The sequence below is a fragment of the Callithrix jacchus genome, chromosome 5 (assembly GCF_049354715.1).
Source record: "Callithrix jacchus isolate 240 chromosome 5, calJac240_pri, whole genome shotgun sequence".
NCBI lineage: Eukaryota > Metazoa > Chordata > Mammalia > Primates > Cebidae > Callithrix > Callithrix jacchus.
Window position 1 is genome coordinate 54,160,774 of NC_133506.1, and position 13,059 is coordinate 54,173,832.

General features: G+C 50.7%; 1 long non-coding RNA gene across 1 annotated transcript in view; it reads left to right on the top strand.

Annotated features, from left to right (window-relative positions):
* The first annotated feature begins 2,166 nt into the window (after positions 1-2,166).
* The window catches only part of LOC128932065 (uncharacterized), a 60,015-nt gene continuing 49,122 nt past the window's right edge, over positions 2,167-13,059 (top strand). The window contains exon 1 of the long non-coding RNA XR_008481388.2: positions 2,167-2,308. This is a non-coding gene — a long non-coding RNA (uncharacterized LOC128932065). The remainder of the gene's footprint in view (positions 2,309-13,059) is intronic.

Consider the following 13,059-nt stretch of genomic DNA (forward strand, 5'->3'; position numbering starts at 1 on the left):
TGTCCAAAAAATTGTAGGGGAAACGACTTGGGCATTTTCCTCCAGAGCTGTCAGAAAGCAAAGATCCTCTCCTGGGAGAAAGACAAATGGCTTCAAAGTCCTCCTAGATGTGATTAATCCCTGTGGTTATTAATTTTTAACTTTTGGTAGTTTTTATTACCCAAGCTTGTACCTTCTACCTCAAAGGTGCTGAGACAAGAAAGATGGCTCAAAAGAGTTTTGCTACCACTTAAAAACAAAAACCTACAGTTTCAGGATTCATGGCTGTGCCTCTGCTGTCATGCACCCAGAGTCTGCCGTGAAGAAAAGCACCAGGTGACCTAAGAATGCTACGGTGGCTGCCTTCAAACCAAAGACCTGCCCGGCTTTAATGACCAGATGTTTATGTAGCCAGAATTCATTTTGATGTGTACTTTACAAGCCACTGGTCAAGACAGAAAAGTAGTTTAAGCCCAAAAGCAATCGCAAAGGTCAGAAATCCAGCAGTTTGTAAATCTGCAGAATGTTACGCCTTGGGGATAACAAATCTTTATTTTTCTTTAGATAATGTAAATTGGACAGAAGTCATAAAGAGGGAAGTCACAAAAGCGGCTACGACCACGTCCCCACAACACAGAAACTCACAGCCACCCATAGACCATCAGGAGGAATGCCGTGGTGAGGCCTTGCAAGCCCAGGGAGCGGGGCTGGGAGTGCCCGCTGGGGCCAGGCGCTTCGTGCTTACTGACTTCATAACCTTTCCCCACTTGACATCTTTCCTGAGCACTCGTGAGGAGGCCCCATCTGCCTCTGCTCCTAGCACATTCATCTTTCGGCGCTTGCATTTTTTGCCAGGGCAGTTACATTTTCCGTTTTCTAGCCGGGAATGGAATGTTGATACTGTGTGATTGTTTTATTTATTTTATACGTTTTCCTTGGAATGTCTACGTGTGGCCGCTGCCCTGGCTTGGCAGCCCCTTGATTTACAGTAGTTATAAACATTCCAAAGTAGATATGTCAGTTAAGTGATACCATAACATTATACAGTTACAATTCTGTTATAAATGTGCTCAGAGTTAAAAACAACAACCATTTTCGGCTCCCCTCATCCACCTATTCCTTCCTGCTTCTTACACATGATGGCTTTGGAAGTTACTAGTTCAATGGAAAGATGACAGAAGACCTAAGGTTTAATCATAGCCTCACCACCCCCCCAGCCCCACCTTCTGGAAAAAGCATTTTTTTTTTTTGAGATGTCACCCAGGCTGGAGTGCAGTGGCACAATCTTGGCTCACTGCAACCTACACCTCCTGGGTTCAAGCAATTCTCCTGCCTCAGCCTCTTGAGTAGTTGGGATTATGGGCACCCACCACCACACCCGGCTGATTTTTGCATTTTTAGTAGAGACAGGGTTTCACCATGTTGTCCAGGCTGGTCTTGAACTCCTGACCTCAGGTTATCCACTGCCTGCCTAGGCCTCCCAAAGGGCTGGGATTTACAGGTTTGAGCCACTGCGCCTGGGTGGAAAAAACATTTCTAAGAAGCAAGTTGGCATCCAGAAGCAACATGCTCCTCTAGAGAACACATTTGAACTTTTTTCCTACTGAAAAGCACGTTTATTCACATCATCCATGTATTCCCAGGAGAACGTGGTTCCAAGATGGTGGCCACAGAGTAATTCTGGGAGGTGGCCTGTCTCTCGATCCCCTGGCTGGCTGCCTTTCCTGCCCACCAACAAAGAAAGGGTGGTTTCTGCTTCCTACCAGATGCTGAGAGAGGGAAGCAAGAAAATATCTCTATGGACACAGCAATTTGGAGAGCTTAACCTTCAGTTAGAAAACCTGCCTCAGCATCCTCCCCAGGAGAAATGTCGGGGAGGAATTCCTTACACGCCTTCTCACAGAAAACACTGGGACGTGGGCTGCTTTAACTGTCCACTTCTAACCCTTGGACGTGTACAAACCCAGCAACTGATATTTGAGGTAAAATGTACACCTCAAGAATTTTCATTCTCTGTGCTCTCTGGAGCAAGGGGTTGGCCTGGGCCTGTTTTTGTAAATAAAGTTTTATTGGAATGCAGTCTTGCCCATGGCTGCTTCTGTGGGACAAGGGCAGGGTCTGATAGTTACAACAGAGAGACTGTGTGGCCTACCAAGCCAAACCTGTTTACCGTTTGGTCTTTCACAGGAAAGGTGTGCCGGCTCCTGTCCTAGATCAACTCAGAAAGTAAAACACATGGGATGTGCGTGACCCATCCGTCAGTGTGAGACCTGCAGTGACTACTTCCGCCGGCTGCACAAACCTGGAGAGAGGCTGCGGTGCCCCAACTGTAAGTTTTCTCATCAGCAAACTGGAAAGAGAAAGGCCAGTGTGGAGGCTGGTTACAAGGATGAAATTAGTATGTCCTTAAATACGTGTATAAGACCCCAGCACAAGCAGCAGTTGCAGCATGGGTTGGGGAGGTGCTGCTGGGAGCCTCATGTGACCATGTCCTCATATTATCTTCCAATTAGCCTGGGAGGCAGGTACTGCTATGATCTCTGCATTACACGGAAGCAAACTGAGGCTCACAGTGGCTGCTCACAATCTCCCCGAGTTCCTCTTCACTCCCAACAGAAGGCGCTTGAGCTCCCTGCTGATAGACGGTCCCAGATTTTCCATTTAACTTTTTGCGATGTATTGTGGGCGTGGCGTTGCACCTTTGGAGGGTTTTAAGGACTCTTTATTAACTAGCAATGGCTCTTGTGCAGTTAAGGAGTGATTGAAAGGCGCCTGTCAGGCCAGTGGAGGCTGGGAGGCCTGCCTCTTCCAGCCCACAGGTTCCAGTTCCTCTTGGAACTGGTGTGGGTCACTCCACAGTTCCTCTGAACTATTTTCATGACAATAAGCTGCTTCCTCAAGAAACAGCAGGGATTTTGTCCCCCAGGTAAGGTGCCTGGGGAGAGAAGGCTCTGTCAGGATCCAAGCAGGAAGCCTGAGTTCATGTCCGTTCTTCGCCCAGCATGGCCAAGTCCATTTGAGTCCATCTCCAGCAGTGGTGTAAAAATCACCCACTTACCTCCATCTTCACCTCCTCCCAGCTGATCACCTTCTCTTCCTTGGATGACTGCACTAGCTTTCTAACCGGTTTCCCTAAAACCCATTCATTTATCTACCCCATCCACCATCCCTCCCACCATCCATCCGTCCCACCACCCACCATCCTGCCACTTATCTTTCCTTCCCTCCCTCATTCCCTTCCTCCATCCATCTCCCCAACCACCATCCACCCACCCACCCACTAATATGTATTTAGTGGTTAAAATGTCCCAAACAGTGTGTAGGTCCTCACGTAGGTGGAAGAGGAAACAGATTTCCTGCCCTCAAACAAAACAATGCATTTCAAAGTAAGAAGCCCCATGAGGGAAGAAAAGTAGGCTGTCTTGAAAGAGGATGACAGCAGGAGACATACATGGAGAGGGCTCCAAGGGGGGATGAGCCTCACCAGGAGGTGATGTGCTGATAGAGAGACTATGTAATTTATTGATCAAACTGGGGCACTTTGGGGAGTGAGAGGAGGAGCTATTAAACATTTTGTCAGGGTACCAGATGTATGGCAGGACTGGCCAGGTAAACTGAGGGGCATGGCCACCTCCTACAAGCCAAGGTATAGAGCATGAGCTGAGAAAGGGGTGAGGAGGAGAGGAATGCCGCTTCCTTTCCTTGGGGAGAGGCTGCAAACATACATTTTAAAAGAACTAGGAGAAGGCCGGGCGCGGTGGTTCACACCTGTAATCCTAGCAGTTTGGGAGGCCGAGGAAGGCGGATCAGAAGGTCAGGAGTTCAAGACCAGCCTGGCCAATATGGGAAACCCTGTCTCTACAAAAAAATTAAAAAATGAACCAGGCATGCTAGCGCACCCCTGTAGTCCCAGCTACTTGGGAGGCTGAGGCAGGAGAATTGCTTGAACCCTGGAGGCAGAGGTTGCAGTGAGCTGAGATCGCACCACTGCACTCCAGCCTGGGTGACAGAGCAAGACTCTGTCTCAAAAAGACAAAAACAGGCCGGGCGCAGTGGCTCAAGCCTGTAATCCCAGCACTTTGGGAGGCCGAGACGGGTGGATCACGAGGTCGAGAGATCGAGACCATCCTGGTCAACATGGTGAAACCCCATCTCTACTAAAAATACAAAAAATTAGCTGGGCATGGTGGCGCATGCCTGTAATCCCAGCTACTCAGGAGGCTGAGGCAGGAGAATTGCCTGAACCCAGGAGGCAGAGGTTGCAGTGAGCTGAGATCGCGCCATTGCGCTCCCGCCTGGGTAACAAGAGTGAAACTCCATCTCAAAAAAAAAAAAAAAAAGACAAAAACAAAAACAAAAAAGAAAACAAAAACTAGGAGAGAAAGGCAAGAGGAAAAAGAAAGAGGATGGAGTGCAAGGGTGAGTTTTGGGGATGAAAGTTAAGCAAATAAGAGTCTCTGAGGGAAATGTGAGGTGGCAGAGTTGGGAGAGGAAATAGTGTGTAAGAAATGTTTTCCTGTGTTGTGAAGTGGGGCTCCCTTGGATGCTGCTTTTACTGTCGTCTATCAGAAGACACAAGTGAAGAGGTGCTGTACGCTTTGCTTTCTCTAAGGCGTTTTTGCTGTTTGGTATGTGCACCTTGGAATAAGTCTCCTCTGGATCTTGGAACACCAGGTTCTGCCATCACAACGTTTATCATGCACAGACCACCCCAGCATGAACAGGACCTTAGCTGTTATTGTCTGTGCTCCCTCGCTCGACTGAGAGCTTTCTGAGGGCACTGCCTCTGTCTGCTTGTCTCTAGTCCCAGCACCTAGCACAGGCTAGCATTTAGTACGTGCTCGATAGCTGTGCAACATGGGGACGCATCTGTGGGCTCCGGCGTGGTTAATGTCCTTCACAAGGCGCCTTGGAGGAGCCATCCTCCCGCCTTCATTTCACACCCTGCTCCTGCAGAAATGGAGCAGCTGCTCTGCTTGGGTTATTTAGTGTCAGAGTTTCATCTCCCCCCTCACCAGGCTGCCCTCGTCTTTACCTCCATCAACTCTCCAAGGCCGTCCAAGGAGCCTCATCAAAGCAGATATCTGCAGCTGGCTTGTGTGACCTGTGGATGGGCGTTGAGCTTCATGCCTCACTGCCTTACAGTCTGGCCTCTTCGTCAGCATCAGCGGGACAGGCAGGGTCTCCAGCAAGAGCCCCAAGCTCCCAGAGGCCCTGCCAGGCAGTTAGGTTCTGCACTGGCTCCCTCAGGGGTCAAGGAATCATGGCCAGCATGGGTCACAGGTACAGGCTGGGGGGTCTCGACCTCTACTCTTCCTCTGGCAAGCTCTGTGATTCAGAGTGAGCTGTGTAGACTCCAGCCTGAGTCCTTCTGTAAAACGGAGACAACCCAGCACTGAATTCCATGTGGTAAGCACTGGACATGCCAAGCTTTGTTACCACCAGGATTTGATGAAAGGCCGCTCAGCCTGTGGGAGGACACAGCACTGGCTGGGGAACAAGGCTCTGTGGACACCTGACACCCAGGGGGCTTGTGGGGAGAAGGGTGCTTTTTTCTCTCTTTCTGTCCTCAAAGGTATAGGAAATTGCTTATCCGGGCCGAGCGGGGCCTCACTGCCCCTGTGCTAGCTCAGCTTGCCAGCTAGCAAAGGCTGCACAAGCAGGCCACGATGTTCACGGCGCTTGCCATGTGCTTTCTGAGGCCGTGCTGAAATACTAATGCCAGCTGTCACTCCCTCCCGGAGACCTGGTAATGAGGGCTGGCACCATGTCCCCAACATGATTGAAAACGGGAGTTGTTTATGCACTCTTGGAGCAGATGAGACGTGCATTTAAAGTGGTCCAGTGCATTTGGGGAAAGGAAGATGCTGTTTCTTGGATGGGAGACGTTTCTAGGGACCCGGCCCTGAGTCTGATGAGGTGGCGGGGCTGGGGGCGGGATTGTTGGTGAAGGGTCACGTTTAGAGGTGGCCAGCTCCTTGGTCGAGGACACAGTCTTAGGAGAAACCAGACAGCATGGCTCCAGCAATCCATCCCTTCCTTCGCCCCATGTGCTGAGCACCGCCCACACACCCAGCCTCATGTGTCCCCCATTCCAGGGATGGTGGGCCTGAATCAGAGGTCAGGCAGGAGTGGGTGGCATCATCTGAGATTTGATTAAAGATATGCAGATATGAGCAGGGCTTAGAAAAAGCAATGAAGGGATGGTACAGTCCAGACTGATCACAGAGGGAGCAGTTCCCACTCCAGGGACATAAGACAGGGGTGGAGTGTGCCCAGAGCCCTGGGGGGCGGCTCCAGGGGAGGAGTGCTTGGAGGGCTGGGGCTTTACCAAAATGACCCAGAGCCAGTGCCACCTGACTAGAAGAGCGCCAGGAGAGTAACCCCCCCAGGTCTCCCACAGGTGCCTCTACTGGCCAGAGGGCACAGGGACCTGCTAATAGTCAGTATGGAGTGGCCTCCTGGGGCCTAGAGAAAGTGAACGTGGATGTGAGGGGCCGTGGGTTATACCCAGCACAGATCTGCTCTGGTGGGGTTTCCAGCATTTGGTGTAGGGGCTGCAAACTCAGGGACCTAAAGGGACCAGGCAAGTAGTTAATACAAAGGAGGGGCGCCAGACAGGTGTATGAGATTAGGGAGGGGTGGGGAGTGTGGCAAACTAGATTGCTCATGCCAGGAGAGAAAGTGGCCCAGAATTGCTAGATCTTCCCATTTTTTTTAGGCAAAAGCTGAAAATTGTTTTTTTTTAATGAGCCCTCTCCTGGTTTTAAATTTTAGCAGTGAAATCAAATTTCTGAAATGAAAGCAATTTGCAGGTGAGACAAATGAAATTTGCCTGTGGGTGGGACTTCACTCCTGGGCCTCCATGTGATGGATGAGTGTGAGGCACCGAGCTGGACTCACTCTCCGGGGCTTGGAGGCAGGGGGTGGGGGACAAGGGCACTGCGGGGCTGCAGGCTGAGCTCAACCTGCCAGTTGTGGACAGCGGCCTTCCGAGTGTTTTCACACCCTCATCTGTTGTCTTCGACCCCACCCCATCCTGCCTCCCCCACGCTCTGTCACCGCACTCTGTTCTTCAGAGCGCATACCCCAATTTATGGTCATGCATTTCTTTCCTCATTTATTTGCTCTTTCTCCCCTTCCCGAAGACCAGGCCCATGTCTGTTTCCTCCCTGGTCCCCAGAGCCAGGCAAATACAAAATGACAGATAGCTGTGCAGGAGCTGCTGCTGAGCCCCCTCAGGAGAAGACATTGTTACTGTATTTTATAAATGAGGAAACAGAAGTACAGGGCGGATAAGGGACTTAGTTCAGATTGCACAGCCAGGAAGCACTGGAGTGGGGATTGAAACTCAGGACTGGTAGGTTCTTCAGACCCCTACTCTCAGCTCAAACACTGACTCCTCCCTACAAATCCCTCAGTTTGAATGTAGACCTCAACTCCTCCAAGAAGCCCTGCCTGACTGATCTGTCAGCTGGGTCAGTGGCCGTCCTGGGATCCTCTACGCAGCCTCTGCCTCTCCATATTTCACTTTTCTGCTTCCCTGTCTTGTGCTCTGGGTTGTAAAGTTCACCTTGTGAGCAGAGAGCGGGTTTGTTCATGCTTCCTCTCCCCACCCCTTACAGCCCAGTGCCTGGCATGTGTTAATAATAATGATAACAATAACTAACAATAACAGAGGAGACGACTGCATGCTGAGTGCTTCCCACATGCCAGGCGCTGCACTCAGTGCTTCCTGTCTGTGCTTATATTTCCTCTTCTCCCCATCCCCATTTACAGATTCAGAGCCTGGGACTCAGAGAGTAGCTTGCCAGTGGATACATAGCCGGTAGGACGTGGAAGTAGGATTGAAATCCAGCTCTGCCTATGCCTGAAGCCACCATCCTGGGTGTAACCGCTACCCTGACAGATCCCATGGCAGGGACTTCACCACTAGGTGATGTCAAGCACCAGGGTGCCAGTACTCCTGGCTTTGCAGGCCATGCTGTCTCTGCTGAAACCCTTAACCCCACTGCTGCCATACGAGGTCAGCCACAGACTGTCCATAAACCAGTGGGCATGGTTGCATTTCAGTAAAACTGTGTTTCTAAACACAGGTGATAGGTAGGATTTGGGCTATGGGCCTCAGTTTATGACTTTGGTGTATGTCATGGATGTCAATTTTACAAGATGTCCTGGTTTCAGACACATGATGTAAAAAACCTGTGCATCTCAGAATCCAGGAGATGTGATATTTGTCGAGTGAATGAATGAATGGGTGAATGACTGAGTGAGGTGTGTGCCCCTGAGTGTTTGGCAGGGAAAATGGGCACCTGGCAATGAGTATCACGAATGTTGCATGAATGTCCTCCGAGTAGCCCTTACTCTCGCCCTGGGACACCAATGTCCCACAGCACATAAGTGGAAACTGAGGCCCCAACAAATCAAGAGTTTGTCTCTGCCCAACCAGCAACGGCAATTCAATGAGGTGGCAGCTTGCTTAGCAGGCTTTTAGCACCAGGTGAGCACCAGTCCTCGCTGGCTAAGGAAGTCAGTCCTCAAGTCATAGCAAGTGCATAAAGAATAACTTTTCACTTCAATTTCATCCAGATTAATTCGGCGAGTTTATTGAACACCTTTCATTGCAGCTGGATGGGTGAGCGGTGCCCATAAAACAGGGCTCCTGCCCTCAGGGAGCTTAAGCACATCTAATCTTATAAACCACCAAGATGTAAAACCAGTGTGAGAATTCAGAGGCGCTGAGCCCCCTTCCCGCCCCCATGGAGCCTTCTGAGGGTGGCAACATGGATATTTTCCAGGTAGGAATTAATCAGGGCTTCGTTGGTGCTCCAAGCCAGACCCTACATAATACCTTCTATAAAGAGCCTTATTACACAGGAAGGTTGTATGTTATATTATTCACTGCACACCAGCTACGTACGTAGGCTGCTCCCTATGTCCCTGGGCCAATAAATTAGATTTAGATTACAAGGGGAGGAAAGGCAGCCCCGTGCGTGAATATCTAGCTGTCGTTGTGGACTGAGATGTCTTGATTTAGACGGCTAAATGGCCCAGCGAAGGGGCCGAGAAGGTGCAGGTTGGCACATAAAAAGCTCACAGCCTCCACAAGCAGCCCATCACCTTGAGCAAATAGGCCCACCGGCAGGGGCCAGGACTGCAGGCTAATTGGCAGCTCAGTTCCAATGTCACGCTTATTTCCTGAACCCAAAACACATCTAGGTCCAGGTTATGGATCCCTGTTGAGGACCGTGGTCTGGCTTTGATGCACAGGCCCCTCGTCTGGCTCCAAAGTTTTCTAACTTGGGGCATTAATATTTTTCAAGGGCCCCTCTGGAACCAGAGGCCAGGAAAGCCAATTTGAAGCGGGAGGTATTGTAACCCCAGGGCCCTGGTGGGGCTTCTGGAGAATTATGGGTGGCTGTGAATGGGCAGGTCAACCATCTTGCTGGGATCAGAGAGGGAGGAACCTCCTGTGGCAGACAGGAGAGGACATAGCTACTGGGAGGCTGATGGCGGGGCTCCTCAAACTTGCTTGGGGGAGGGATCCCCACACTGGAGCTTCTGACTCTTCGGGCACCCACTTGATGCTTCTTTGAGATATCTCTGTGGACCCACAACAGCTGGGCTGCAGTAAGTTCACGTTTCAAGTTTTCCTGGATTTTGTCACACTGCCCCGTGAAGGCTAGTGGGATGTATGTCCCAGAAAGGAGCAGTGAGATGTCTTTCCCACTCTTCCTTGTCCACACCAGGTGTTACTGACATTGACAGCTCCTTGCTAATCTCGTGGGTGCAGAGTGCCTCTGCCTTGTCATTTTAATTTATTGTTTGTTTTGTTTCGGCTTTTTTTTTTTTTTGAGATGGAGTCTCACTCTGTCACTCCGGCTGGAGTGCAGTGGTGACATCTTGGCTCACTGCAACCTCTGCCTCCCAGGTTCAAGCAATCCTCCTGCCTCGGCCTCCGAAGTTGCTGGGATTACAAGCTCCCGCCACCACGCCTGACTAATTTTTGTATGTTTGGTAGAGATGGGGTTTCACCATGTTGGCCAGGATGGTGAACCTGAATTTCTGACCTCAGGTGATCCACCCACCTCTGCCTCCCAAAGTGCTGGGATTACAGGCGTGAGCCACCGTACCCAGCCTAAATTGTATCTCATATATTTAAAGAAGTAGGAATTAGCCAGGTAAGAAGGAAGAAAAGAGTTTTTTAGAAAGAGGCAACCATGGGAGTAAAGGGAGGGAGGAATAGTGCTTAGTATTGCTCAAGGGGCTGGCTGTGGAGAGGTTGGAGAGGTGGGGTGCCTAGGCATTACCCTGCAAGTTAGAAATTGTCCAGTCTGGGAAATTGTTCAGCTTCCCAGGTGTACCCAGACACCCATGTGCAGAAGAGACGATTACAGGACATTTCAGAGGTGAAGGCTCATGGGAGAGATGGGGTGGGACAAGAGAGCAAGGAACAAGTGCTGGCTACGGGGCCAGACCCCTCGCTCAAATTTCAGCCCTGCCACTTGCTCAGCAATGTGGCCTCAGCCGCCTTCACCTCCCAATCCTCAGGCTTGCTCCCTGTCACCTGAGGACAAGAACTCTTACTCTCAGGCTTGCGATAAGAACCACATGAGACGATGCGGGGCATGTGCTCAGCACCAGGCAGGGTATGGTGCATGAGCTGAAATGTCACGTGTCACTTCATTTCCATAGGGCCCAGTTTAGGAAGAAGGAAGGCCAAAGTGGAGCTGATGAATTGGGAGAAAGTGGAAGAGTTAGGGCCAGGGAGTCTCGAGGTGAAAAAGCATGTATCCTGGAAGCAAAGAAAGAAGGAGGCTCTGGAGAGAAAGAAAGAGAGAGAGAGAGAGAGAGAGAGGATTTGGAGGCTGCAAGGTGGACTAATTCAGGATCCAATGAGTAGCAAAGGGACTGAGAGGGTGAGAAGTGGAGGACAGGGAGAGGAGGGTCATTGGGCAAGAGGCCAGAGAGCCAAGAGGCCTGGGGCTGGGGAACAGATGGGTGTCCCATGAGGACATTTAGCTGAAACCAAGTTGGTGGTAGAATCTGGGATGGAGAGCTCTCAAAGCAGTGGAGATGGAAGGTATGGTTAGCCAGGTTGCTTTTGTTTACAGAGAAACAGAACCCAGCTCAAGTAGGCGTATGCTAAGAAGAGGGACATTATTAGCTCTTAACCAGAAAAGACCAGGAATGATGGCTTCAGGAATGGTTGAATACAGGTGTTCAAGTGACATCATCAGGACCTGGCTCCCCTTGCCTTCTCTCTGTTCTCTCTTCTTTGTCGGCCTCATTCTCAGGCAGTCTTTCTCCAAGTGGAGGAAAGATGGCCAGAAGCAGCTCCTTGCTTGTGTTCCTCAGGCCAGCGACCCCCTGGGCAGAGGTTATTTTGCTGAAAGTTTCTGTGGAAGTCCTGGGGTTGACTTTGATTGGGCTGTTTTGGGTCATATGCCTATTCCCAGGGCCAGGGGTCAGGAAGTGAGTGTGATCTGATATGGTTTGGCTGTGTCCCCACCCAAACTTCATCTTGAATTGTAGCTCCCATAGTTCCCACATGTTGTGGGAGGGACCTGGTGGGAGAAAATTGAATCATAAGGGCAGCTTCCCCCATACTGTTCTCATGGTAGTGAATAAGTCTCATGAGATCTGATGGTTTTATAAGGGGTTTCCCCTTTTGCTTGGCTCTTATTCTCTCTTGTCTGCCACTGTGTAAGATGTGCCTTTTGCCTTCTTGATTGTGAGGCCTCCCCAGCCACATGGAACTGAGTCCATTAAACCTCTTTTTCTTTATCAATTACCCAGTCTCAGGTATGTCTTTATCAGCACTGTGAAAATGGACTAATAACGATCTAAACTGTGTGTGCTATGAGCAGGTGAGGGTGGTACAATGGGGTTGCTTTCCAGAAGAAGGGGACTGTTTGCTGGGCAGCATCCCCTTTAAGGAGTGACCCCGGATCTGGAAGGTGATACCACCAGTGAGGAGGAAAGGCGGGGCACGCAGAGCCTGGGAGTGGCGTCTGTTTGCTGGAAATCACTGAGGGGCAGCGTAGAAATGTTTGGGAAGGGGCAGCCCGCCGACCACAGAGCCAGATGCCTTATGCCTTTCCTCACCGCCAGTGAGGCTGCCTGCTTGCCCTGTGACAGCGTGGTGAGTTTCCGTGAATCACCAGACAGAGTTACGTGGCCCCTTGTAATGATTTCCCTTTTTGCCTCAGCTGCTGGGACGCAGGGAGCCAAACAAACTATCATATCTAATCTGTTACCATTTCCCTAAGCCCAGGGATTTCTTTTCTCTCCCTCCTTCTGTGTGGCATTCTTGATTCTTCTCTTTCTATTTAACAGCCTTTCCATTTTATGTGTCATTTATCATAAACCACCTCAAATCCTTTTTTGAAGCAGGCAGGGTATAACTTATAAATAGATTTAATTTAAAAAACTCAATAGGGCAGTTTCTCTGTAGGGCTCCCAGCAATCACTTCTGCTGACATTTCCCTCATTACCCCAGTGGAGCAGGAGGGGGCGGTGGGAGCAGTTGGGAAGGGGCTTAACCCTTGGGGTGCTGTTACGTGGGGCTTGGCCCCAGGTGCTGGGACCAGGAGCCCACCACAGGTGGATGACCATGCAGCCCTCAGAGGGGTCGAGCTGCTAAAGAAAGTGGGGCGATGCCCCCACCCTCCTGGGAATTCATTCCTTTCCGTGGCTGCCCTGTGTCATTCTTCAACATGAGCACACTTGAGCTGGCCTTTCCTTCTCTTTTACAAACCACGCGGGCCTCACACCTCCAATTGTACCACAGATGTAGTCCACATGCCAGGTCAGAAAACCCTGCTGCAGTGACACCAGAGCTGTGGCCTGGAGCATCGGTGAGCTCTGGGGGACTACTCACCTTTCCCAGGTCCCCAGAGCTGTGTGAAATAGCTCACTCCTAGTCACCGAGCGACGAAGGTGGGCTTTGCACTCACCAACTGAGAGTCTCAAAGTGTGGCAGTGGCAGAGGCACCCATGTGGAGGAGCTGTGACTGGGCCATTCTGGTGCTGGGCAGCATAGGCAGGTTGGGGTGCAGGTGCCAAGGGAAGTGTGCG